The sequence below is a fragment of the Sebastes fasciatus genome, chromosome 11 (assembly GCF_043250625.1).
Source record: "Sebastes fasciatus isolate fSebFas1 chromosome 11, fSebFas1.pri, whole genome shotgun sequence".
In the NCBI taxonomy this organism is placed as follows: Eukaryota; Metazoa; Chordata; class Actinopteri; order Perciformes; family Sebastidae; genus Sebastes; species Sebastes fasciatus.
In genome coordinates, this window is record NC_133805.1 from 32,093,581 (window position 1) to 32,108,883 (window position 15,303).

The 15,303-nt window shown below is 43.7% G+C and overlaps 1 long non-coding RNA gene across 1 annotated transcript; it reads right to left on the bottom strand.

The window, feature by feature from the left end:
* Positions 1–3,588: 3,588 nt before the first annotated feature.
* LOC141776298 (uncharacterized) lies at positions 3,589–4,417 on the bottom strand. The gene is made up of 3 exons (XR_012595736.1): positions 4,336–4,417; positions 3,854–3,952; positions 3,589–3,764 (listed from the first exon to the last, which is right to left on the bottom strand). It is a non-coding gene; the product is annotated as an uncharacterized LOC141776298 (long non-coding RNA).
* Positions 4,418–15,303: the final 10,886 nt, after the last annotated feature.

Genomic DNA, 15,303 nt, shown 5'->3' on the forward strand with positions numbered 1-15,303 from the left:
CCAACTCGTCCGTCAAATCCCCCAAATAATTACCCAATTCCAGAGGGGTCTCTCCTTCTTTCAGTGCATAGACCAGACTGTCTGTATCGGTATAAAGAACGTTGTGCTGCAACTTTTCTAAATAACTGTACAACTTTAGACGCCCGTAGGCGGTGGTAAATGCGGCTATAAAGATGTTATTTGACCTACCGGGGGGTATGACGCAACGCTCGTTATAGCTCCGTTGAATCAGAGCTATATAACCCTCTCTTTTTACCGGTAAGAAGGAAACGTGTCTGAGATCGTATTGACCTGAAAATGCAATGTTGAAAAACTGATTTGGGGTCCTGACGAGGCTGGTTTGGATCAGATTGGTTCTCTGCGCAAATTTACCCCAGAAGCTGTTAAGACACAGCTTAGACACCTGCCTCTTGGCAGGGTTTACCTCAATTTTTGCCGGGTCTAATCGGATGCCCTGATGCTTCTCGTACTCGTCGATGTATGTTTTCCTACATTTTCCTTCGGGGTAACCTGAAGCTTCCTGCTTACCTTTTAGAAAGGTGTGTATGTAGTCGTGAAACACGCTGCTGCTACGCTGTTCAAAGTGCCACACCTCTGTGATTTTTCCCACCCTGTACCCCAGCTCTAAGGCTTTGTTTAACTCGGCAGTCACCCAGACCCCCGTCAGAGCTCTGGCCTCCTCATCATGAGTGCAAGAACCGCTCTGATGATTGATTTCAGCGCAGGTGCGGCAGAGGGTAAACACTAATTTACCTCGAGACGTTTTATACGGTAAAACGGGAAAAAACAACCCTCGCGGGGGGTGGACAACGGCTTGGATCAGCCCAAAGTACTGACAGGGATCACCAAAATCCTCGTGGATGATGATGGGGTGATGTAGAGGATAAGAGCAGTTGACATTGACGTACGGATACAGGGAGGTGACGTCTACATAATGCACGCTTTCTTCGGGAGGCGTACTATAACGTAACCTCAAGGCCGAAGTCCGACCTCCGTAAAGGGCCGAGCGAGGGTAGAGAGGTTCGGGAGAAACGTAGCTCTTTAGGAACTTTTTTACCTCCTCATTTGATTTTTTCATCTCCGTCCATTCGTGCTCCGTCATCACTATGGTACGGACGCCATAAACGTTCCTCAGCTCCTGCAATCTCGCCTCACTAGAAGCGTGCAGATCCCCGTAAGGAGCGTTTGTCAGAGGACAGATTTCATCAGACCGGAAGCATGAGGGGCAGCCGTGAAAAAAACACCCCTGGAACTCCCAGACCCATTTCTCATTATCTCTCACGGCGTAGCCGTCTACATAGTACCGACCGATTTGCATTTCCCCCCTGTTTAGAGCATGCTGGATACATATTTTTTCAGAATAGGCTACCCACTCCAGCCATTGGATGGACACGTTGGAGTATGCTTTGGATTGACGTCTGTAGTCGTCGGGGGAAGGTATGGCCAGAGTTTTTTCAGGCAAGAAATTGGTGAGAAACACTTTCATGCACGCAGAGCCTATGGTCATGCAGCTTAAAGGGTCCACACGCGTTTCTTCGATAAACTGGTCTCTGAATTTCATACAGCCCACCCGGAGAATATCAACGTCGTTTTGACAGTAGTACAGAGCCTCCTTCTCAAAGTTAAAGACACCTTGAGAGACCTCTCTGTACCAACCGTAAAACCCTTCCTGCTCAGCGGACAACATGCGTTCTACGCCGTAATCGGAGGGAGGCGGGTAAGGACCTACATAGTTTAACCGTTCCTGTGAGCTGAATTTGTGAGGGAAATGACCCTTGGATTTATCCTCAAAACCTAAAGCCTTAGGCATAGCGCTGAGACGCATGGTGAGGAAAGACAGAGAGTCGATGAACCTCAACTGGAAATCGGATTCTGTGAAGCAGATAATTTTACTACCTTGCATGATGATAGAGGGCGTCATACCCTCTCCCACCAGGTAACTAAGGACCAAGTAGCTGTCAAATCCTTTAGCATTGTGCGCTATAAAGGTAGCCTCCCTATGTCTGCTCTTCCTGAAATTTTGGACAAACTTTTCAACGCATTTTAGACCGTAAGCGTTCCACTCTTCACCATGGAGCGATTTTGTACACACCAGATAGGGTATGTGTACACCCTCCGGGTTGACGAATGTTTCAAAATCGTAAAAGAATATAGCGTCGGTGTATTCATCTTCCTTCGGAAGAGGTCGCATGTAACACAGGTGCTGATCGGAGGGAATTTCAGAGTCGTTGAGATTCCCCCCACAGATTCTACATCTTTCAGCTGTGCACTTGTGTTTCTCCTGGCGTGAGACGAGATGTTTACAGCCGAGGCATTTGTACATTTGCTGGCAGATACTGAGATTCGAATGAGAGAGGGGTCTAGGCTGTCTGTGTTTCGAGTAACACGCTTATGTACGGCAAGTCCTGTTACAGGCTGAGCAGAATACTTTCAGAATAATGAGTAGCGCAGTCAGGATTGAGGCAGAGATTACAATGATTAGGACAGAAGTGTTTCTCATGGGACTTGTAACCCCTGTGACAGTAATTGCAGACATATTTGACTCCTAAAAGAGCCTTAAGATTTTTTATGCCGTAGTAGTGGTTTTGAAACAAGAAAAGATACAACAGATGAGGTGACTTTGGAAACTCTGTTTCAAAAGGTAAAAGAGTTCGGTCCTCAGACCGTCGGCAATACACCACAATTTTACGATTCAGTATCTGTTCAAATCTGCCTATGTCACTCAGGGTGACTTCCGTCTGATCATTCAGGCCTGCCAAACGTTGCAACTCTCTGCCGCGTTCCCGGGCCTGACTATCGTTGAAATTGGGATTGGTGAGATGAGCCAAGCCTATGGCGAAGCAGAGACGGTCATTTTCATTGTTTACTATGTACAGATGGGCTCGTTTCAGGTTTATGATTTCGTTATCTAACAGTTTATGCTGCTTTCGTCTACCACCGCCTCGAGGGTTTCGCAACACTTGAACGACTAATTCTAGCTGGGAGCCTTCATTGATCAACCTGGCTAACAAACCTTCGAAAGCCGACACTATGTTGTCGTCCTGCTCATCGTATTTAATGATGATGTGATCTCGCACATTTTCACCTATTATCTCGAGCTGTATGAGGTCGTTACGTCTAACCTCGGGTCTGACTCTCTCGGCTAGATCTGTAAGGTTTTGCACAACATCTAAATAAAATTGAGCAAGATCGGGTACATCTCCGAGGGGAGGAACGTTAAAGACGCGTCTTATTTCCAGATTGTTAAAAGGTTCGCGCGGCGTTACAGTTTCGTTCTGATTTTGAGGAACTGACTGGACAGGATCATGAGAAAATTCGTTCTGATTTTGAAGATTTTGACAAACGTGATGGAGAGCTTCTTCTGTCGGTTGGAGTAGGTTAGGGTTATGCTCCACCGGAATTATACCACGTTGGTCAGAGTTTCTATTTAATTCTTCTTCTTCTTCTATAGCTTCATGCAATGCCCACGGAATTATACCTCTTTGATCAGAGTCTCGATTTAATTCTTCTATAGCTTCATACAATGCATCCGGAATACTGGGGAGGTCAGACATGATTTTTTTTTTTTTTTGTCCCACCTTCAAAAAATGTCACACCTTACATGTTTTGAGATACGGAAATAATTCCCTGGATCCCTGCATTAACCATATCAACGATTCCTCGAAGGTATAGCTGCTCGTCACGGAAGGTGTGGGGGGCTCTGGCCATCCTCCTTTGCTGTTGATGGGTCATCGAAAGCCTCCGATAACGTCTTCGTACTGCTTCTGTTGTAAAACAGATTAATATAAATTAAATATATAAATATAGCCTATAAATAATAATAACAAAAAAAATACATCTCATAAAAAATCACCTCCGGCTCTCCTAACACATATTGCAGGTTCAGCTTCAGGCTCTGGTGCAGGTGCAGGTGCAGGTTCTGGTACAGGTTCAGTCACTGCAACTTCCTCTGCTATAAAAAAATCAGAAGAAACAAAAGTATATAGTATTAGTAAATATATTAATATAGCCTATAAATAAGGTCTATAGATAGGGTCTCCTATCGGGGCTTTTTCAAAGACTTTTTTTATAAAAGCATAAAATACAAAAGTATATACCACTCCAGCCCCTAAGGGACACAGTATTATCATAAAATCACAAAATACAAACGTATATACCACTCCAGCCCATAAGGGGCGCAGGATTTCGAAAATGAGCCGATAGGATTACGTCATAACTATGACATATCCACTCATTCAAACATCCGGCGGGAGGACGGAGCAGTCGCTATGCAGCGTATATGTGTGAAATAAACATGCAATTTCCTTTTATTTTATTTTTATTTTCATTATTTACCTTCACGTTCCTCCGTTGACGGTTCGGGATTTCTTATACTGTTTTCACCGGATGGAACGTCAGGATTTAACGTGGGATTGCCCTCGTTTACGGAACAGGAGTTTTCCCTCTTTTCCAGCCAGATATTTTGAAAAGAAGGGTCCCCCTCTTCAGTGGCATGGATTGTGATATTTCCTTCTTCTTGATGTCTTTCACGGATAACGTTATCCTCTATTGGGACCCGCTGTGCTGTAGATGCATCTTCCTCCGTATCAGATATATCGCTGACATCTTCAGATATATCGCTGACATTTTCCCAACACACGTTTGGCTCTGAGGTCTTTTTCTCGCAGGAAAAACTCTTGCAGGATTGGTCGATTAAATCTGTAAGTAAATAACGCATTTACAGTTGTTTAAAAAACGTTATGCTTTGCAAATGTACTGCTTGACATAAAACATGCTTTAAAATAAACAATCATTTTAAAACATACCGTAGTCCCTTTGTGTAAAATGTATTTTTGTAAATTCCTGTGGAGTAACTTTTGGAGAAAGAGAGAAAGAGAGAGAGAAAGAAAGATTTAATATTAAAAGTTAAATAACTAATTATAAAGTTAAATAATTCTTAAATAATTCTTAAATCTTAATTACTTACCAGGAAACAGAGAGGTTGGAGTCTGTTCAAGACCCATGCCAGAGGTTTGCTGTTTGTGCTGCATTTTTTCGTGCCGGTTTATATTGTATGAAGAGACTCGCTGGTGTGACAGAGTATTTCAAGACAGACAACTATACAGATTTTCTTTAAACATTTTTTTTTTTAATCGGATACCCCTGTCACCTGTTAAAGACATGTCCGCAGTTTTGTCATTTAAAGAACTAAACAACACACTGGAGATATCGGGACATACCTGAACATATCTGTACGTGCATATATAGACCTAAACTTGACAGACATAACATATACAAACATATGTATGGACAACGGACACCCATAGCCCTCACATAAGATGTTTTACGACCTATACATCTGTCCTTTCCCTCGTCTTAGTTAACGCTAAAGGTGAAAAGGCTAAAGGTAGAATGTTTTTCTCCCATTGCTTCAGACCCGTGGGAATTTCACGTGATCACCCGGTCCTAGCTCATTGGATGAAAGTTCACACACTTCTCATTGGTTCAAACCGTGGGAATTTCCCACCATCACATGGTCCCAGCTTATTGGATAAAAAAAATTCCCACGGGGCGTGGGAAAATACGCCTACCATGACGTAGACGCTTCTCATTGGCTCCCGAGCGTGGGAAAAAAGGGGCGGGTGGGCGTGGTTTCCGGTATGACGTGGCAGCCTGTCATTGGACACCAATTAGTTCCGGACATTCCTGACATACCAACCTGTCAAAACGAGTTTGACATGAAGTGGGCCCCTATTCTCTCTCCTGCCAATGACTTGTGAGTAACCACCTTGGCATTGGTTGTGTTTAATGTAATGCCTATGCATTTATCAGTGTCTTGCCCTGTCTCGTTCGATAGGAGTAGCACTTAGGACCCCCCGACACAAACTCTGTGATGTGTGTGTGCTCCCTGAGAAAGATTACATCACCATTGTTTATTTTATCTGTCAAGTCCCCTAAGTAGGGACCTAGGGGAGGAACCCAACCATAGGCTGCGATGTAAAAACAACACTATCTGTCACAATACAACACTCGTTCCTGCAGTTTGTCCAGGAGGTCATACAGCATAAGTCTTGCGTGAGCAGTCGTCATAGCGCCAATGAAGACATTGACATCTTTTATTCTGGACCCCCTACCATCGGCATTACGCCACTGCACCATAGCCACATCATCTGATATGAAGCAGAATTGCTCCCAAGAAAAATTCTCTATCAGTAACAAGGAACAAACAAGACATATTGGCTATTTTACACTTTATTCATTTCAATCAGGAGAGACTCGTATGAATTGAATGATGATTTATTACAAAGTGCACAAATTATGAATAGCACATTCTTTGGCGATTTAGACCCAATGTGAAATAATAAAGGGGAAGTGAAGCTGTAGTAGGATGTAGAAATATTCCCCCCGGGTCTAGACACTGGTGGTGGTGGTGGTGAAGACTGATGCAGATCCGATGAATGAAGTGGAGCAGGATTACTCTGATGTGATGAATCTGGAGGTGATGGGGTGGTGGAGGGTCGCGTCCGTTAGTGCTGAATGCTGACACTGAAAACGCATAGAGGAGAATGGTTTTTAAACTTTTGACAGCAGCATGTGATTGGTTGAGGGAGATATGGCAAGCTCTGATTGGTCGCTGAAAAGAGAGACGCCCATAATCAGCTGACATATTAATAGCCCATGAGAGAGAGAGAACCAGAATGAATGAGAATGAATGAGCTTGCACCCCTAGTCTTCCTGTCTGAATTTACGCATAAGCTTCATTTCAATCAGGAGAGACTCATATGAATTGAATGATGATTTATTACAAAGTGCACAAATTATGAATAGCACATTCTTTGGCGATTTAGACCCGATGTGAAATAATAAAGGGGAAGTGAAGCTGTAGTAGGATGTAGAAATATTCCCCCAAAGAAACATGGAATAAATACATTGATTTATTGCCTATGAATGTGAGGTTAAGACGTGCACGCCTCCTTACCTTACAGCATCTGTGAAATTTAAGCAGAATAAAGTTAATTAGGAAAAAACAAATTATAACTCACATGGTATGAGGTAAAGATAGAACATGATATGGATATAATATCAAGACCAGGTGATTGTGTTAACCTAAGAACAGTGCTAGAGTGGAGTTGCGAAAGACCGTGCAATATAAGGTCGCATGCGAGTGTAATAAGTGGGTTAATGATATACATGATAGCAATTAAATTATGAAGGCACGTTAGCCTACTATGAATGATGTCGAATCAGACTAGTGTAATGTGAGATCTCGATAGACCATTTAAATTTGAAGGCCTAGTGGACCATGTTGAGACGTATGTCATGCTGACAATGAGAGATGCAGGTCACGGACCTCGTTGAGAAGCAGGTCAATCTGACCATGAGACACGTGAGTCTCTGACCTTTTTGGGACAAAGGTCATGTTGATGATGAGAGCCGCTTGAGACGCAGGTCATGCTGACCATGAGACACGTGAGTCTCGGACCTTATTGGGACGAAGGTCATGTTGATGATGAGAGCCGCTTGAGACGCCCGGCCAAGCGGACCTTGTTGAGAGGCCCGGCCACACTGACCAATGTAATTTGGTGGTCGCTGCGGGCCAGAGTGATGATTAATGCATGCAGTTAAAAAGATCATTAATGCAGGGCACCCAAATGAATTGCTACATAGAATAAAGTGAAATGTGATGTCAAGATGATCGTCGTGCCCGTTCTAGTCTTAAATAAACATTGCATAGTGTGATTAATGAAACGAGTGAAATAGTTTGAATAAGGTGGTGCCAGTGGAGCAGTAGTCCTGAGAGATGAAGTATAGTATTTGAAGAAAGCATAATAGAATAAATAACCACCACCACCAGTTATATGAATGACTTACCGAAATCAAAGTTTTAACGATCTTTGATTTGCGAGGATGGTGTTGACATCGGGGCGAACGTAGGAGGTATAAGCAGACGAAGACCAGAGCATTAGAGAGGTCGCGATAGCCAGAACATTAGAGAGGTCACGATAGACCAGAGCAATAAGGAGGTTGCGATAGACCAGAGCAATAGAGAGGTCGCGATAGACCAGAGCAATAGAGAGGTCGCGATAGACCAGAGCAATAGAGAGGTCATAATAGACCAGCATATGAGTGAATAGGAATAATTACCTTAGCTGTGAATAATAGAAATAGCTGAATATAAGATAATAAGAGTGTAGGAGTATTCAAAGTTAATGAATTGATTGTATTGATCTGAATTAATTAATCTGAACAGATGATTTGATAAATGCCGAGGTCAGCTGTAACAGGACCCAGATAAAATAGAGGGACGATTAGCAGCAATGCAGCCGCTAAACTGAACACCACCACCAGTTATATGCATAAATATAGTTATATGCATGAATATAGAGGATCTGCTGTCTGCTGTTATTTGTGTGAAGGTCGTGATGACTTTCTGTGCAGAGGAACGCGTGATGCTTCCGTTCGATCTGAAGTGTACTAAGGCCAGATCCGATTCAATGATTAGTTGAATATGAGATAAGAAGAGACTGTATGGTTATGAAAAGGTTGAGAATACGATGATAATAAATGAAAGCATTTATTAGAAATGATGATACGAAGCACTCGCCTGAAATATGATGAATATAAACATTTGCAAAATAAAACGTGAATATGTAGTAATAAAGAACCCATACTTGAGTTTAGCCGAAAGGCCAAGAATTGCTTGCGATAATCCAAATTAATTAAACTGAATGATACCTGATGAATTCCGAGGTCAGCTGCAACCGGAACCAGCCGAATAGAGGGACGATTAGCAGCATGCAGCCGCTAAACGAAAACCACCACCAGTTATATGCATGAACATGATCTGTTGAATGACGCCGAGGATCCGCAAATTGCTGTTGCCGCTGAGATAGGTCGTGATGACCCTCTGTGCAGATGAGCGTGTGATGCCTCCGTTCAATCGGAAGAGTTTACCATTGGGATGCCAATGATTGAGGGACACATGAACCAATGTGATTGTGCTCCGATGAAGGCCCCGACATGTAGCCCAAGAGCCTATGATGAACGCTGGAGCCAAAGGGAGGCTGGCGCTGAGACCGTACTGTTATATTCTCCCCCCAAAAGAAACCCCACGGATGACGTGTCCGTGGGAACTGAGACTGTGTAATTTGCTTGCTCGTGAAGAAGAATGTATGCCGCTATTCCACTGCACAGGTGTGTGTGATGTTGAGATGAGGTCAGCCATGACTAAACACTGTTTAAAGTGGATCGTGTGATCGAGCATATGTCAGAAGGCGACGCGTCCCCAGCCATATGGTCCCAGTTGAACCGTAGCTGCACCGTGGTTATGAGGTGATGCCAGAGGTGACGTTGTTTCCACGTCGAATACATTCGTCGAATGCATTCACATTCTCGGCGTCGGAACGCCGATGCTTGTCACAGCCATCGTATATACAGGTGCAGCTCAAAAAATTTGAATATCACGAAAAAGTTCAATATTCTTTGTCAGTTATTTAAGAAAGTGAAAATGTAATATATTATAGACTCATTGCACATAAACTAAAATGTTTCAAGCATTTTTTCATTTTAATTTTGATAATTACAGCCTACAGCTCAAAAAACAAAGAAAAAGTTATCTCAAATTATTAAAATATTTCATTTTGAGTTTCAGTAAATTACTATTCATACAGAATAAATACCGTGTATCTCTGTCTAGTTCAGTACACACACCCACAATCATGGGGAAGGCTGCTGACTTGACAGTTGTCCAGAAGACAATCATCGAGACCCTCCACAAGGAGGGTCAGCCACAGAAGGTCATCGCTGAAAGGGCTGGCTGTTCGCAGAGTGCTGTATCGAAGCATGTTCACGGAAAGTTGAATGGAAGGGAAAAGTGAGGTAGGAAAAGGTTTACAAGCAACAAGGATGACTGCAGCCTTGAGAAGATTGTCAAGCAAAGCAGATTCAAGAACTTGGGAGAGCTTCACAAGGAGTGGACTGAGGCTGGAGTCAGTGCATCAAGAGCCACCACTCAGACGTCTTCAGGAAGCAGGTTACAGCTGTCACATTCTTCGTATCAAGCCACTCCTGAACCAGCGATAACGTCAGAAGCATCTTACCTGGGCTAAGGAGAAGGAGAACTGGACCATTGCTCAGTGGTCCAAAGTCCTCCTTTCAGATGAAAGTACATTTTGCATTTCATTTGGAAATCAAGGTCCCAGAGTCTGGAGGAAGAGTGGAGGGGTACAGAATCCAAGTTGCTTGAAGTCCAGTGTGAAGTTTCAAAAGTCAGTGATGATTTGGGGTGCCATGTCATCTGCTGGTGTTGGTCCACTGTGTTTCATCAAGTCCAAAGTCAACACAGCCGTCTACCAGGACATTTTAGAGCACTTCATGCTTCCGTCTGCTGACAAGCTTCATGGAGATGCCGATTTCCTATTCCAGCAGGATTTAGCACCTGCCCACTGTGCGAAAACTACTGCTAACTGGTTTGCTGACCATGATATTACTCTGCTTGATTGGCCAGCCAACTTGCCTGACCTGAAGCCCCAGAGAGAATCTACAGATGAGCTGAAGACCGCTATCAAAGCAACCCGGGCTTCAATAATGCCTCAGCAGCGCCACAGGCTGATCGCCTTCATGCCACGCCACATTGATGCAGTAATTCGTGCATTTATACACTCAATACCAAGTATTGAGTGTATAAATGCACATACTTTACAGAAGTTGGACATTTCTGTATTGTAAATCTTTTTTTGATTGATCTTATGAAATATTCTAATATTTTGAGATACCTTTTCTTTTTTTTTGAGCTGTAGGTTGTAATTATCAAAATTCAAATGAAAAAATGCTTGAAACATTTTAGTTTATATGTAATGAGTCTATAATATATTACATTTTCACTTTCTTAAATAACTGACGAAGAATATTGAACTTTTTTGCGATATTCAAATTTTTTGAGCTGCACCTGTATATATTAGCCATTAAGGCTTCGTTGTTTCCGCGAGGCACTGGGCCTTCCTTTACCACGATGTTAGACTTTTATTTATTTATTTCGAGCATGGTTTTGAATCTGCCTCCAGCTGCCGTCCATGAGAGCCACTAGACGTTCATTTGCCAACACCGACCGACTTTCAGACCAGTTGCTATGATTATTATGAATCATATTCTGTTACTGTAATGCCTACTTCTCTCTCAAATGTTTTCATAAACATTTTGTAGTGTACTGTTATCTGTAATTGTTCCCAACGCATCTGCAAGACCTCAACTCGGGAGGAAACAGGCAGTAAGAGCTGATCTGAGGTCTGCTGGCCCTCTGCCGTCTATGAGCCGGCTGTCATGAATCAATATTCTGTTACATTAATGCTCATTTCTTTCCGCAGATGTTCTCAGAATCATCTTGTAGTGCACAGTTTAGCTGTAAGATGAAAAAGTTTGTGACACCGCCGCCATTGTGAAATCGGTGAAGGAACGCCGAGTTCTGTTCACATGACCAGAGCACAGCCGATAGGAACGCTCTCTCAATGAAAAGACCTGTGATTGGTCAAAGTCTCCCGTCGAGGGTTAGATCTTTTAAAGCCTGAAACAGAGCCATGAGGAGGAGCAGAAGTCTAGTTATCTCTCAGAACACTTGAATTACTATATGCTGAAAGGTTAAGAATTGTTCCCAATGCAGCCAATACTGACTCTGAATTTTAACTGATATAATGACTATAATGTATTAACTTGCAATTAAATCCTATTACACAGGACTTGTAGGAACGTACAAGCGCCACTAGATGGAGACAGCATGAAGACAGCGTATGAGACTTGCAGTGCTTATTACCGTAATACACGGATTTAAGGTTCCACGTGATTTGCGATGCTTTATGAATTATGCAGTGATATTTCTAGGGTTTAAAACGCATAATGTTGTCGAGATTACCCAAGCAAACCGAGAGTTTGATATATGTCACAGATTTTAGGAACAGAAGGCTGCTTCAGTCCAGAGTCTAACCCTGTACGCTGTAGAATTAGAGTGCACCGCTATTACAGCATTTACGGTAATAGTTCCTTGTGTGCCGTGATGCGCTGAGAGAATGAAAAGTGTTACAGTTTGACCAAACACCTCGAAAACTAGTTAAAAGACAGCTGGTTATCTACAAGTACTGGATTCCGTGAGACCACCGGTTTGATGTACCCGCTGAACTTGTGGATTTATTGAGCAGATGACTTTGAATCACGCCGGTTCTTCTGTGAGGAACCTGGAAATGTTTTAACTCTGACTGAATACGGAGCGGGATAAATGATGCATGATATTGAAGCTATCCAAACGTTATGACTACGTTTCCTCGATGGTGATATGTGGCCTCTTGCCAGGTGAAATGAGGCTGGTGAATTTTGTGAAGCCTTTACCTTTAGATGAAGTGGCTTGAGGTGGGATGAACTAGTGACAAGGCGGCTGTGATGAAGAAGCCAAACTCTGTTGAAGACGCTGATGAGGCACGAGCCTGAGCTGAATGCATAAAGTTTGCTGGATTTAACCGAGACTGCGAGTGCAATGTTTGTAGCCTGGAGTAGCAGATGAAGCTGCCTGAGTAGTGGACGAGAGGGAGAAACTCCTCTGCTGAGGATCAGATGTCGCTGGTTATACCACGAGACTGGATGAAGGTACGTGAATTTATTTGCCGTTTACATCGAGCTGCTCGCGTCCGTTAGTGCTGAATGCTGACACTGAAAACGCATAGAGGAGAATGGTTTTTAAACTTTTGACAGCAGCATGTGATTGGTTGAGGGAGATATGGCAAGCTCTGATTGGTCGCTGAAAAGAGAGACGCCCATAATCAGCAGACATATTAATAGCCCATGTGAGAGAGAGAACCAGAATGAATGAGAATGAATGAGCTTGCACCCCTAGTCTTCCTGTCTGAATTTACGCATAAGCTTCATTTAATACACCGTCAGGAGCGTCAGTAGCGGGTGGAAGATCCATACGCAGCCACAACAGCCTGGCACCTCCTCCTTATGCTGGTCACCAACCTGGTCACACATTGCTGTGGGATGGCATTCCATTCCTCAATCAGGATTCGTTGCAGGTCAGCCAGCGTGGTTGTGTTGGTCACTCTAACACAGGGGTCTCAAACTCGCGGCCCGCGGGCCAATTGCGGCCCGCAAGACGATATTTTGTGGCCCCCACCTTGATATGAAAGTTTAATGTTAGTGCGGCCCGCGAGTTTTATGTGAATGGCACTTTGCCGCGTTGTGTGTGTGGAAGGTCCCTTTGTTGCGCGAGCCCGAGCTGAACGAACCTACCAATCACAGTGGGGTATATGGCTCCCGGGGGCAGGCAATCGGCCGGGCTTGATGCAAGCAGAGAAACATTTCACAACAACTATGGCGGCGCCCGTGTAACATCGCATAAGCTCGATTAAAGCTTGATTTATACTTCTGCGTTGAATCGACGCCGTAGCCTGACGTGCACCTCTCCAGAAATGTAACTACACGTCGCGGCGACGCAGACCGCAACAGCTGTGATTGGTTCAGTCTCTCAGCGATGCTGAGCGGCCAGGACCCCGGACAACCTCAGAAAGTTCAACTTCTCTCTGCCTCGATCTTTTCAATGTTTGTTCACACAAATCGACTCAGATATATTTTCTCTTTTCGGCGTTCCAGTAATGTCAGTAAAAGTTCTGTGGTTCAACAGTTATTAGCTCCAACTCCGCTCAGTTTCTGTTTGTAGTACAAGAAGAAGAAGAAGAAGAAGGAAACTCAGAGACGCCGCCGCCAACTAGCGGTTTGGTGGTGTAATTGCAGAGCAACACAAACACAGTAGGCACAACTTTATTGCGGAGTGACACCAAGTGGAATGAATATATATCTTGTCTTTTTCAAAGCCTGCAGTGAAGAGAAAGGTTGGTGACGAGCACAGACAATTTCAGGAAAAGTGGGAGACGCAATAGAGGCCATGTTCAGAAGAACCGTTCATGTTCTTCAATGTTCCATTCATGTTCAGGACAGTTCATGTTCAGAAGAACCGTTCATGTTCAGAAGAACCCATTCAAGTTAAAGAACTGTTAATAATGACGTTTGAGAAGATTGTTTTTTTTGTGGAATACCTGATGCGGCCCAGCCTCACCCAGACTCTGTCTCCAGCGGCCCCCAGGTAAATTGAGTTTGAGACCACTGCTCTAACACGTACAGCACGCCCAAGCTGATCCCACAAGTGTTCAATTGGGTTGAGGTGTGGACTCTTGGCAGGCCGTTCCATTCTCTCTACTCCCACATTGTGGAGGTAGTCTGTGATAACCCTGGCTCTGTGGGGGCGAGCGTTGTCATTTCGGAGGATGAAGTTAGGTCCCAGATTGTGGAGATATGGGATCGCCACTGGCTGCAGAATCTCATCCCGATATCTCACTGCATTGAGATGGCCTTCAATGATGACAAGCCTTGTTTTGCCAGTGAGGGAGATGCCGCCCCACACCATGACACTGCCCCCACCAAAAGCTGTTACTCGATCGGTGCTACAATCAGCATAGCGTTTTCCGCGTCGTCTCCATACTTTGACCCTGCCATCCAACTTTGGCAGACAGAACCTGGACTCATCACTGAACATGACATTCCCCCACATGTCCAGGTTCCATTGTCTGTGTTGTCGACACCAGCGCAAACGGGCCTGACGGTGAAGGGCAGTCATTGCACGCATCCTGGTAGCCTTATGAGAATACACTGTTTAGAGCATTTTGGCAAATTTTTCTTGGGCGCTCCCCACATAATCAGCTGTTGCTGCTCATCCCACAAATGCATGATCCTTAAAAGTTGGACATCATTGTGAAGGTAAATAAACAGGCTTTCCAACGTTGTAAAATACAATGCCAATTAGCATTGTAACAACAGAGAAATAATCGACCAAACACAAGTTTCCGAACTTTTTTTTCCCAGTTTAGATAGATAGATAGATATGATATGATATTGTTGTTTTTTCTCCTGGGTTTGGGGGTGGTCCTTTATATAAGCCTGTGGATTCTTGACCTCTCCTGACACATTTCTTGTTTTATTTTCATTGACTGGATTTTGTGCAGCTTTATATATGTGCAAATAAATAAAAGATAGATAGATAGATAGATAGATAGATAACTATACCTTGATTCTCACAGTAAATTATCAATCATGATGCAGCATTTATTCGTAATATCAACTTGATTATTCAGGCCATACAATAGCGCACGCATAAATAGGCCTACTGCAGCTGAAAGGACCTCGGAGTCTGCGCGCTTTTTGAACGCTCAAATACAGCCATGAGGTGGCAGCAAACCACGGGATGTTAAATTAATGTCATTGTCATTAATAGCCGATGTTCCTGGAGCC